The sequence below is a fragment of the Diplotaxodon limnothrissa genome, linkage group LG11 (genome assembly GCF_057381915.1).
Source record: "Diplotaxodon limnothrissa isolate DT_005_m linkage group LG11, D_limnothrissa_male_GT1.1, whole genome shotgun sequence".
In the NCBI taxonomy this organism is placed as follows: Eukaryota; Metazoa; Chordata; class Actinopteri; order Cichliformes; family Cichlidae; genus Diplotaxodon; species Diplotaxodon limnothrissa.
The window spans coordinates 32,823,244-32,836,992 of NC_140606.1; positions in this window are offsets into that span (position 1 = coordinate 32,823,244).

Consider the following 13,749-nt stretch of genomic DNA (forward strand, 5'->3'; position numbering starts at 1 on the left):
GAAAACAATCACATTGTTAGATGCTTAAATTACACAAAATGTCAGAAATGCACTGTCATGAACAAAAATTTAAACCTAATTTTTCATCATTTGTTGGATTAACCCACTGAGGCCTGAAATACAACCGGCCATTTTTGACTCCTTTTGAGTTTACGTTTGTTTCATTTTATTTTTTTCCCCTTGCCTTGTTTGGTATCATTCTTTTCAGCTCAACTGAATTTTGTTGTTTTTTTCACTGACATACTGCATTTGTACTACAATTACTATTAATAGTACTATTACTGATCTGAAATCACACAAAGAACTTAAAATCCTAGTAGTATTTTTTACTGTAAAAAAAAACCAGACATTTTGAGTAAATTTTTATAACTTGAAATGCAAATATAAAATGTACATTTTCTAAACATATACAACTATTTATCTAAAAATGCAGACAATACACCTGCTGTTTGTTTTGTTTTTTCATTTTCTACAACCATTTAAAAATATTACTAAAACTAAAATGAGAGAACAATCAGGTTTCGCAATAAGATGCCCCACAAATGATGTGTGCCAGTAAAAAAAAAGTTTGTCCACCAAAAGACAGAGGAGAACGGCACAGGGATAAACCTGCAGGCCTGACAACAGGAGGTGTATCACTCCGCTGGTTTTCTACTTAGTGACAGTGTTTACCTTTCAAATGTGCCTTTGTGACATTCATTAGTGCCCTCACTGACACACAAAACAAAACGACTACACAACAGAACAGCTACACAAGTCAACACAACACACTAAGTATACACTCCACACGTCACAAATCTCCCACATCTAAAAACTCTCTCTCTCGCTCTCTCTCTCACTCGCTCTGTCTCGCTGCCATTACTGTCACTGTCACTCCCAAAACTTTTCCCTCTTCCTAAACAACCAAATCCCACATGTTGACTTTTTTTTAATTCGTCCACATGGTACATTTTTCTACCGATAGGAAAGAGGTGGCTTTTTTTCCTTTCTTTACTGTTTTCACGCTGTCCTTAGAAAACGCTTAAAACACACACACAAAAACGTGACGACAGTATTTAGAAAAAGCATGGCTTATATATATTATCATAACTCTGGATTTACTGGCCTGTAATTAAAATTTAAAAACTTTGAAGTCCGAACTTTCAGTGTGGGCTGAAATAGAGACTCAGCGTGGCTGCAGCTTTTTGCTATGTCAGCTTAAAATTGTCATGGAGGTGGAGGTGCAGCGTGTCCGTGGACCACATGGTTAATAACACTCACCTTCCTTCCATTTCCAGAGTGTAACATCCAACCACCTGTGTAAAATTGAAAAGACTGACTTCACAATTTGTGAAGATTTTTTTTTTTTTTTTACTGTAAACTCAAAAAAAAGATTCAGAAAAACTTGGAAAAAAGCTTGAATCTTTGCAGCATTTATTTAAACATTTAAAGACGTAACCAGTCCCACTTAATGCTCAGATCAACACTAAAAGTAACAGGCTGTTCTCATGGTTAATTGACTTGGTAACAAAGGCCTTCATTATTAGATGTAATTGGTTGTTAAGAGCAAATTAAAAAAAACATTTATGTAAACAACATTCATCTGGTGGAATTGGTGACTATATTTGTATGAATGTATTTCAACAGTTTGGATGACTGAATGTGTAAAGCGCTTTAGGGTCCTTAGGAACTAGTAAAGCGCTATACAAATACAGGCCATTCACAGGCCAGATAATATAAATTAGTAAAACATACATTCTTTGAGGGATTGTGTGTTACGTTGTCTCCCCCTGGCGGATGTATTTGAACACACAGCCATAAACAGGATTTTTTTTTTTTTTTTTTAGCTCTTGCTTTGGTTCCTTTGGTTCATGAATTATGCAGCAAACTGGTTGCAGTCTCTGCATAGTAACAGCTCTGCTGCTTCATCCTGAGCTCCTTTTATGATGACTGAATTCTGTTTCTGATGTTTTCTTCAGTTCAGGCAAATTTCTGTTATCGCAGAGCTCAAAGCCACAAACAACATTCAGCGATCTGATTTAAGATTTACAAAGTTTTTAATTGGGGCATCTCTAAGCAGCAGACTGACGTGGAGCATTAGAGGTGTGAAGACTCAGATATTTCAAAATGAAGGCCAAAAAAAGAAAATAATAAGCTAATAAATGTTCGTCTGATTAGGGAATGAGACACACTTTAAAACCAAATGTATGTTTACATGTAAGTGTTTCAGAGCTATAAGCATTAATCTAGTTTATTACATCATGCACTCCTCCAGGGAGGTTGTTCATAACATACAGGGAAGGGATCTGCACCTTTTCAGGCACAGAAGCATTAGTTACACCCAACACATGTTAACAAGAATAACCTTTTCATTTAAAGTCAACATAAACGTTCATCTATATTACAGCAAGTCCCTGTTTCCTGGGTGAAAGCCAAACACGATGGCGGTGTCAGTGATTCATTAGCGCTGGATGTGTCAGTCCAGACCTGTAAAAAAGCCCATTTCTCACTGTGTGTCATGAACACTGTTTCGACATTACTGAACACCACAAACTGCCCAGCAGCTGATTCTATTTACAACCCAAATTCACAGCAGTTACAGAATTTCGATCAGCAAACAGAAATGGCTTTCTTTCATTGTCAATGTGGTCACAGTCTGCCTCCCGGTGGACAGACAGGAGAAGACACAGCATTTGCTGTGATGTTGATTTAATCTGTTTAACTTGATTCTCTTTAATATGATAAATCTTGATGAAAAAAACAGGCTCTCTGCAAATGGTTTGCTTAAACAATAATGCCTATCAGAACAGCTGGGTATTTATTTCCTTACAATGTGCACATTTATTCCTGTTTCCTACCAACTCTGGTCTGGTCTGGGTTTCTTACATTTCTGCTGATTATAGCTTCCATGTCGGCTTAGTTTCCTCTTACTGTTGTCAGCAACAGTCCAGTCACAGTGGTATGTACATATCAAACTAAACCTCTTACTCACCAGTCTTTCTTTGACCCCTGACAGGGCTCCTGTGGCTCCTGCTGGGCCTTTAGCTCTGCCGGGGCCCTTGAGGGGCAGTTGGCCAAGCAGACCGGGCAGCTCGTTGACCTCAGTCCTCAGAACCTGGTGGACTGTGTTACAGAGAACGACGGCTGTGGAGGAGGCTACATGACCAATGCCTTCCAGTATGTGAAGGAAAATGGAGGTATTGACTCTGAAGTGGCCTACCCATATGTTGGACAGGTGAGCAACCCACTCTGCCAAACACACAACTAAACTTGAAGTAGCTTATTAATCTGAGCCTTTCACTTCAGTTCGTTTCATGTCGTGAGTGCCACATTCTCTATAAACTAAGCACTTATATTTTAATATCACTGGGTGCTTGAACACATAAAGGCAAGATGGACCAAAACAGTCAGGCAAGTTTTTTTTTTCCAAGTAATAAATAAGTATAATTTAGTTGGTGTTTGTTCTTTTTTAAATTATCTTCCAGTACTTCCAGTACTTTTCACAAAAACCTAGTTGTTATAAATAATACCCAGTAATCAGTGGTACCTTGTGAATCTTGTGACAGAAGAGTCACAAGGTACCAAAACTTGCATAGCAAGTATTTTGATTATTAATTTATACTACAATTATTAATTTGTTTTTATTGTCGGTTAATCAGTAATAACCATTGGATTAAAATCAGTGTCGGGCAAGTTACTTTGAAAAAGTAATTAATTATAGTTACTAGTTACTTCTTCAAAAGAGTAACTGAGTTAGTAACTGAGTTACAAGATTCTAAAAGTAATTAATTACTTGAAAAATAACTATTGCGTTACTTTAAAAAAAAATGTTTAACCCTCTGGGCTCCAGTGTATAATTGGCCTTTTTTAACCACTTTTGATTTTACCTCTACATTTAACCTTTAAAAACTATGTACTTTGCCTTGTTTGGTATCATTCTTTTCAGCACAACCTCACGTTTCTGAATTTACAGTTATGCTTTCATTTTGACATAAAAATGATCTAAATCAGACAAAAAACATAAAATCCGAGTAGAAAAAGTTATATTTTTTAACAATCGCAAACATGTTTATTGAATCATATTTCATAACTTTAAATGCAAATATAAATTGTCAATTTTAATGTTATATGCACAAATCTTTTCAAACAACAAAGTTATTTGCAGCTATTTACATTTTACCCTCTTTTTTTATAACAATTTCAAACTATTTATATAACAATCAGGTGTTCTGCATTCAATATGTATGTACTCACTCTCTCTGTTTTTCTGCTGTCTCTCCCTCTCTCTCCCCCCCCCCCTCTCCCTCTCTCAAAACTTCTCCTAAACAACCAAATGTCATGTTGCCATATCATTTTTTGATTGGTCGACATGGCACATTTTTCCACCAACACAAAAGGGCGTTTTTGTTTTTGTTTTGTTTTTTGTTTTGTTTTTTAATTTTTTGCTCAAAAGCATGTCCCGGCTTCCTCCGGTCAGATGCGTGGAGGCAAGCCAGTTGACAGAGCTGTTACTGGAGGTTCGTATTGGCAAACACTTGCTTTCCCGTTCTAATGCATTATTTTAACAACCACTATAATTTTATGTGACTTAGACACCGACTACTGTGAGCAAGAGCCGCATAGTGTTGTCATACACCGAACAGAACGGAATTGGTGAGTTTGAACTTTGGACTGTTGTGGTGCTAGCAGCTGACGCTAATTGGATTGTTTTGAGTTGACTAATATTTGTTGGATAACAAATGTTTTGAAGCTATACAATCTGTATATAGCAGTTGAACTATTTTTTGTTAAATTCTTATTGATAAAATATACTGTTTATTTAATTATTTATCTATCTATAAATTGTGTACACAGGAACAAGAATAACTTAATGTATTTAGCTCAACTGGCTGATATTTTCATATTCTTGTGATTTCTTATTGGCCATGTTTATTTGATGCAGGCCAGGTGACCCTTTTTGGGTTTAAAAAAGGATGAAAAAAAAAAAAAAAAGGATGGCCAGCCAATGAACGGCAAGGAGCAGAAGTCGTTCTGCATTGAAGCTTCCACTTCCACTGGTCTGGTAGGAAGTTATCAAAGATTATCCAATCACACTGATTTCCACATTCATACACACCATTCCCCCGTTTATGGACAATAGTGCTTGGATATCTCTAATGCACACTGCATAAATAAAATTCATAGATAAAATCCATGGACTTTCTCCCTTTCAGAGTGGATCAGTGTTTTTGATGTTGATGTGTGTTATTTATAGGGGAACATTTTTTGTTGATTTGAGAATCTATATTGCTTGATAAAAGGTATAGGATTATTTAATTGTCTTTATACACCCCAATTGGGTATGTTTGATTAATTGCACCGCTGCAGCTGGAGTGCTTATTGAAGTTTTCCCTTTTCTTTCCTTGTTATTTTCCTTTGGTTTTGGTTAAATACATGGTACCTGCAAAAGCATTTTGTGTTGTGTGTGTGTGTATTTATTAGTTACTGCCCATGAGCTCCAGTAGCAATTCCTAAATCTTTTGACTAATAATAACCCAATATTTCACTTAATACCTAGCATGTATTCATTCATTAGCGCCACTGTGTGTCAGTGTACTGACACACAGTAGAAATTGAAAATCTTTAATATCAAGAATTGACACTTTTAAAATCGGCAACAAACGGTTTTAGCAGCTCGTTGACCTCAGTCCTCAGAACCTGGTGGACTGTGTTACAGAGAACGACGGCTGTGGAGGAGGCTACATGACCAATGCCTTCCAGTATGTGAATGAAAATGGAGGTATTGACTCTGAAGCGGCCTACCCATATGTTGGACAGGTGAGCAACCCACTCTGCCAAACACACAACTAAACTTGAAGTAGCTTATTAATCTGAGCCTTTCACTTCAGTTCGTTTCATGTAGTGAGTGCCACATCCTCTATAAACTAAGCACTTATATTTTAATATCACTGGGTGCTTGAACACATAAAAGCAAGATGGTCCAAAGCAGTCAAGCGGGGGTTTTTAAAGTAATAAACAAGTATAATTTAGTTGGTGTTTGTTGTTTTTTAAATGAGTGATTGCCCCACCTCTTCCAGTACTTAAGATAAGCTCGAAGTTGTTCTGGTAACGCACTCTTACAAAGAAGCTTTGCATAAAAAGTCTTTTAACCTAGTTGTTATAAATAATACCCAGTAATCAGCTGTTAGCTGCAGATGCATAGATGGTGAAGAGGTTCTCACTTGGCTGTGAGGGTGTCACGTTTGTCCCCTTCACACGCTTCACCAACAACATGCAACGAGGAAGAAAATATTTCATTTTGACAGTAAAGTAGCTGCAAACATCTTACCAGAGGGAGGTGATTCAGCAGAAATGATGAAGTGGAAACTCTCCCACAGAGTGAGCATAGTTTCCTCTTTAGTCATTTGGTAATATGAGAAGGAAGTACATCTGCTCGGTAATGATAAAAATCTGCCGTCTCTCTATTGTTTGGCTAGTTGGAATTGCACCAAACACATCATGTGATATAACATGTGACAGAAGAGTCACAAGGTACTAAAACCTTGCATAGCAAGTATTTTGACTATTGATTTTATACAGCAATTATTAACTTTCTTTTATTGTCGGTTAATCAGTAATAACCATTGGATTAAAATTCGATATTCTACCTAAATATGATTATACTGTGAGGTAAGGACATGAAAAGTAGCATCTTAAATATCAAGAATTGACACTTTTAAAATCGGCAACAAACGGTTTTAGCATTTTCTCCTCCTTTGTCTTGCCTGCAGGATCAGACCTGCCGCTACAATGCATCAGGCATGGCAGCCCAGTGCAAAGGCTACAAGGAGATCCCAGTGGGTAATGAGCGCGCACTGGCTGTTGCACTCTACAAAGTTGGTCCAGTGTCTGTGGGCATCGATGCACAACAGAGCAGCTTCCAGTTCTACAAGCATGGTATATGAACATATGAACTTCTCATATGTCTGGTCAAATGAAATTGTTACCTGCACCTACTTCATATAAGGGAAGGAAAGTGTGTGGAATAAAATCCTAGAATTTAAGGGCCTGTTTAGTCAGGATTTCTTCATTAAATATGAATTAAATAAACTAAACATGGAGTTCACACCTTCATTTTGAGCAATAAACTTTAAATTAGGCAGCAGTAAAATTTAGTTATAATGGTCTGTATAAGCTAGTAAAACAATTAAACATAATAACACATCAACAACTTTCTGGTTATATTCAACATTAAAAAGTGTGCGAGGTACATAGTTTATGCACTGTTCACTAATGCAGCTCACTCTTTTTTTCTCTCTCTCTCTCTGTTGTGAACCTAGGTGTTTACTACGATCCCAACTGTAACAAAGATGACGTCAATCATGCCGTACTGGCAGTAGGCTATGGAGTGAACACCAAGGGGAAGAAGTACTGGATTGTAAAGAACAGGTGGGACATGTCACTTGTCTGAATGGCATCAGGTGGCTCAAATGTCCACTAAAATTAAGTGTTGGTTGGTTGTTGTTTTCATGTCATCTGTCAAAATGATAAGCTGAAATGCTGTTTGACTCCTGGTGATATTTCATTTTCTCCGTCATTTCCAAGTCCATCTTTTGTCTTTTCTTCACAGCTGGGGTGAGGAATGGGGCAACAAGGGATACATCTTGATGGCACATAACCGTGGCAATGTCTGCGGCATCACCAACCTCGCTAGCTACCCCATCGTGTGAACAGACTAGGGAATGGTTGGACGCTTCATCTCTTTGCTCTTGAATGCTTTGCTTCTTATATTGATTTTTATTGATTTTTATGCTGATTTTTTCCCTTTTTTCCGTGTGAGCTTACCTGCGATAACTTCTGGACACTTGTAGATCATTAGGACTAGAGTGTTCTTAACAGAAACAGCAACATTTTATGGTTACCTTGTCCTCAGCGCTCCGTGTGTCTGTGGCCTAGACACAGCTGAAGCCTGATTACAGCGTCTGGGCACCGAGCAGCCTCAATAGCCTGGAAAGGTGCTAACCGCTAGGCTAACTAGCAACAAGATGCCTTCCCTCTCCACAGATGACTACCACAGCCTCCTGCAGAAGATTGCAGTACTGGAGACAAAAATTCATCGCTTAGAAGTAAACGTGGAGGTAAATGGACTGTGTGGAAATGAAACAACCTTGCCTTTGATTCAAAACAATGGCGATGAGCAAGCTAGTACACAGCTAAGGAGCACAGATAACATGACCAAGAAAGTAGACTCTGTGCATTATTATAAATCCTCAAGTGATAATCCCCCCTTAGACTGTCTTGGTGCAAAACCAAGACATAAATCATGTCTCCTGGAAGGGGGAGGACGTATCACAGGCAGGGCACAGCGAGCTGAAATCTCTGAAACCGACTGGCCTTCACTTCCTACGAGACAGAGAAGCTCTTCTACCCCTGTATACGGGAGGAAACAGGACTGGACAACCGTGAATAGGAAGGTTAACAACAAACCTCCAAAACAACTGAATGTGAAACTGCAGAACAGATTTGCTCCACTATCAAAGGACCCTGGATCTATATCGGACAACCATCCATCTAAAAGCAGCGAAATAAGGTCTGAAAATCTGTTAAAAAGTGAAAGGCCACAGGGAAAGCTAAAGGCTAGGCCTGAAACTCTGATTGTGGGTGACTCTGCCGTAAAGGATGTACAAAGGATGTGCGGTAAGAACACTAAAGTCCTCTGCTTTCCTAACGATATGGTCAACAACCTGAAGGAGAGAATTCTTCAAATTGCAGATGAATATCCAACTGTGACAAACATTGTTCTGCATACAGGGTCAAACGATGTGTCCAAACAACAGTCGGAGGTTCTGAAACGGGACTTTACTGGATTATTAAATACTGTAAACTCTCTGAATGCAGCTGTATTCATCAGTGGACCTGTACCGCCGGTCAGAGGAGGAGACGAGAGATTCAGCAGGTTGTTTACACTGAATAAATGGCTTATATCAGCATGTGCTGACCACTCAGTGCACTTTATCGACAACTTTAATATTTTTTGGGAACGCAGGCATCTGTTCAAAGCAAATGGATTTAATTTTAACAAGTCAGGGGTGAAACTGTTCACCTCCAACTTGTTTTATTTCATACGTCATCCATCCGTGCTTGGTGCCAAGGCTGAGATAAACGAGGAGTTATCTCATAAAGAGGAACAAACAGAACTCCAAGAACAGACAAAGCCCAGCAGAAACCTTGAAGAGGAGCTCCATTTGCCCCCACCCGGGAAGAGCCTCAGAAAGGAGAGACATCCATGGCATCTGAGGAAGAGCCTCAGAAAGGAGAGACATCTAAGGCAAGAAGAGGGGTCCCTATTTGCCTCCAACTCTCTCAACAACACCAACGACCAGGACAAGGGACCACGACCTTCCCCAGTCCCCCAAACCCCTGACAGGCCATCACCCTCCTCCCCCTCCCTTTCTCCCTCCTCCCCACACCTGAAATTCACTGAGGTGATGATGGAGCGGGTCAATGCTGGGCTCAGATCTACCCCCCGTCCCAATCCCTTTTTGTCCCCCATAAACCCCCCACCAGAGCGGCCAAAGGTTCGCCATCGAGCCCCACCCTCAACAGAGCAATCGAAGTCACATTGCCCAGCCTCGCCCCCCTTAGTTCCTCTTCATGCCCTGTCTCCGCAGTCTGATGCGTGATGTGTGAAGGGTCCAGGCTGTGAGGATTATGGCAGTGATGACTTTTCCCAGGAGAAGCGGGGACCCTGTTTACTAGAAGGTTTTAAAATTTCTGTACTTTTAGGTGACAGGAGACATGTGGCCTGGTCAAAACACAGAGAGCTGCACTCTAAAAGATCTTTAAACATAGTAAACATACCTTGTGTGCCACAGACTGCTCCCAAACACGAGGGGACAAGTAATACCTCTAAAACACTTAAGTTGGCTTTATTAAACATTAGATCTCTAGCTGGGAAAACATTTTTAATTAATGATTTAATCACTGAGCACAGCCTTGATTTTATGTTTTTAACTGAAACTTGGTTGGACCAAAGTAACAGTGGAGCTGTTCTCATCGAGACGACCCCTCCTAACTACAGTTTTATCAGTGAGGTCAGGGCGAGCAGGAGAGGAGGAGGGGTTGCTGTCTTATTTAATGAATCATTTCAATGTAAGCAGCTATCTCCTGGAAGTTTTCAGTCTTTTGAATATGTGGCTTTACAGCTGAAGGCCCCATCCAAAGTTGTGTTTCTTAATGTTTACAGGCCTCCCAAATACTGCACAGACTTTTTTAATGACCTCAGTGAACTGCTGTCTGTGATCTGTGTTGATTTTGACTGTGTAATTATTGTTGGGGGTTTTAACATTCATGTGGACAACCCTCAGGACAAAGGGACTAAAGACCTGAGTAACACTCTGGGCAACTTTGGGCTGACTCAGCATGTAACAGAGGCCACACATAATAGAGGACACACTCTTGACCTACTGATCTCCAAAGGCCTGAGCATTTCAAAGGTTACTGTGTCTGATGTGGGCCTGTCTGATCATTACTGTGTTTTCTTTGAAAGTAAAATCTCAGCCCACACAAATATATCAACAACAGTGATCACAAAACGGTGTATAACTGAACACAGTAGTGCAATTTTTAACCAGGTCTTCCCATTAACACCTGACCTGCCCAGAGGGTCAGTCAATGAGCTCGTCAATAGCTTCAATGCTAACATGTTAAATGTAATGGACACTATTGCTCCAATTAAGGTGAAGGTTATCTCTGGAAGGAAAAAGTCTCCATGGAGAAACTCCACACTGGTGAAAAATGAAAAAAGAGAGTGTAGGAAAGCTGAGCGCAGATGGAGAAAAACAAACCTCCAGGTTCATTATGACATTTATAAAGAGAAACTTCACAATTATAATTTACAACTGAGGAATGCAAGGAGGTCCTACTTCTCTGACATCATCACTAAAAACAGCCATAATGCTCGGGTCTTATTTTCTACAGTTGACAGGCTAACAAACCCTCCTGTGTCAGTGGCAGCTGAACTTCATTCGACCATGGCCTGCAATGACTTTGCCAAATTCTTCACTGAAAAAATCCAAAAAATTAGACAAGCAATTGGTACATCAACAGCAGATCCAGGATATGTACTGTGTCCACCAAAAAACTGTTTAAACACCATGAAACAGTTTCAACCTATTAACAGCAAAGACCTGGAGGACATCTTAGGTCAACTGAACTCCTCCTCCTGCTGTTTAGATGTCCTGCCAACAAGTTTTTTCAAAAAGGTCTCAAAGACTTTAGAGTCAGACCTGTTACAGATCGTCAACTTTTCTTTATTATCAGGTGTGTTTCCAGAATCACTAAAAACTGCTGTAATCAAACCTATACTGAAAAAGGACAATCTTGACAAGACACAAATGAACAACTACAGGCCGATCTCAAATCTCCCATTTTTAAGTAAGATCATTGAAAAAGCAGTTTCTCAACAGCTCAGTTACTTCTTAAAACAGAATAATTGCTACGATGCCTTCCAGTCAGGTTTTAGACAGAACCACAGCACTGAAACTGCTCTGACCAAAGTGTTTAATGACATATGTCTGAATACAGACAGTGGAAAAATGTCAGTCCTAGTTTTACTGGATCTCAGTGCAGCATTTGATACAGTTGACCACAACATATTACTCAAACGACTGGAGAACTGGACAGGTCTTTCAGGAACTGTACTAAACTGGTTCAAAACATACTTAGAAAACAGGAAATACTTTGTATCAATAGGTAACTTCACATCTGAGCAGACAAGTATCACATGTGGAGTTCCCCAAGGTTCCATCTTGGGACCCCTTCTGTTTAACATCTACATGCTCCCACTGGCACAGATTATAAACAACAACAAAATAAACTATCACAGCTATGCAGATGACACACAAATATATATCACAATGTCACCAGGAGACCGAGGCCCTGTACAGGCTCTTGGTAAATGCATTGAGGAAATCAATGACTGGTTGTGCCACAATTTTCTCCAGCTAAACAAAAACAAAACTGAGGTAATAGTCTTTGGCGCCAAAGAAAAACGATTACAGGTCACCAGAGAACTTCAATCTATACATCTAAAAACCACAAACCAGGCGAGAAATTTGGGTGTAGTGATGGATGCAGACCTAAACTTAGAAAAACACATTAAGACAATAACAAAGTCAGCTTACTATCACCTCAAGAATATATCAAGGATAAAAGATCTGATGTCTCAACAGGACCTGGAAAAACTAGTCCATGCATTCATCTTTAGTAGGCTTGATTACTGTAACAGCATCTTTACAGGTCTACCTAAAAAATCAGTCAGACAACTACAGCTCATTCAGAACTCTGCTGCTCGAGTCCTCACTAAGACCAAAAAAGTGGACCACATCAGTCCAGCTCTGAGGTCCTTACACTGGCTGCCTGTCCGTCAGAGGATAGACTTTAAAGTTCTGATGCTGGCCTATAAAGCTCTGAATGGTTTAGGACCAAAATACATCAATGACCTCCTGACCCAGTATGAACCTTCCAGATCCCTCAGGTCATCTGGATCCGGTCTTTTATCAGTTCCCAGAGTCAGAACCAGACACGGAGAAGCTGCATTCAGCTTTTATGCTCCTTATATCTGGAACAAACTCCCAGAAAGCCTCAGATCAGCTGAAACACTCAGTTTATTTAAATCCAGGTTGAAGACTCACCTGTTCTCAGCTGCATTTGAATAAAGCACCAAATCCACACTTTAAGCTTAAATTTCAAAACTTACATTTAACTACTGATTTTATCTACTGTTCTGATTTTATCTGTTTTGATTTTATATACTGTTTTGTTTGTTTGTTTGTTTGTTTGTTTGTTTGTTAATTAGTTAGTTAGTTTATTTGCTTGTTTTAATCAATTTTAAATCATGCTTTTTATTTGTTCTTGTTTCTAATGTCTCTGTAAAGCACTTTGAATCACCTTGTTGTTGAATTGTGCTATACAAATAAACTTGCCTTGCCTTGCCTTGCCTTCAGTGTTCTGTGTTCATCCAACAGCAGACAACGTACTGACCTCATGATCTTTCATTTACAGCTGACAGGTCAAATATTTATTTTGACCTTCTGTAACTGCAGAATTAACTTCCAAGATTTTTAATGACCTTCCTGACCTTTCTGATTAGTTTCAATGAATTAAATATAAAATTCTAATAAGTAAATTGCCATAATATAATTTTCCATTCTCCAAGTTTTCCATTTCCATATTTCTAACCCTCAGAGAAAACTGTCATTTGCACACATGATAGTCTCATAGTTAATATGGGTAGCTACAGCTAAAATTATGATTTTATGCCATTCTGTACAAAACTCACAAGATCAAATGAAAACTCAAAGGAAATATTGTTGGAAATAACTTTGTCAGCTTGGTCGAATTTGTAATTTCAAGAAAGGAATTCTGGCATATGAAACATGACTGTGAGATACCTTCTTTGACAAAACGATGTGCTTCTGTTGTGTTTATTCTGAACTTTAATCTTGCCTCTGTCATACTAATATAAAACAGAAACACAACTCTCAGTCTAATAAGAAGCTAAACTAAAACATAAAATAATAACGAGGAAACCCCAATCTGGAAATAAACCCAACTACACTGAACTAAAGATAAATAACTTAATAAATTAAAACTAAAAAAAACTTGATTGCTCATAGGGTGTAATGAAAAGGCTAAATGTGGGAAGTAAGACACTTTTAATGTGCATAAAATGCTGAGTGTGTGTACTTGCCATACTTTCCGAAAGTGTGCAATTGTGTGGTTCAATTT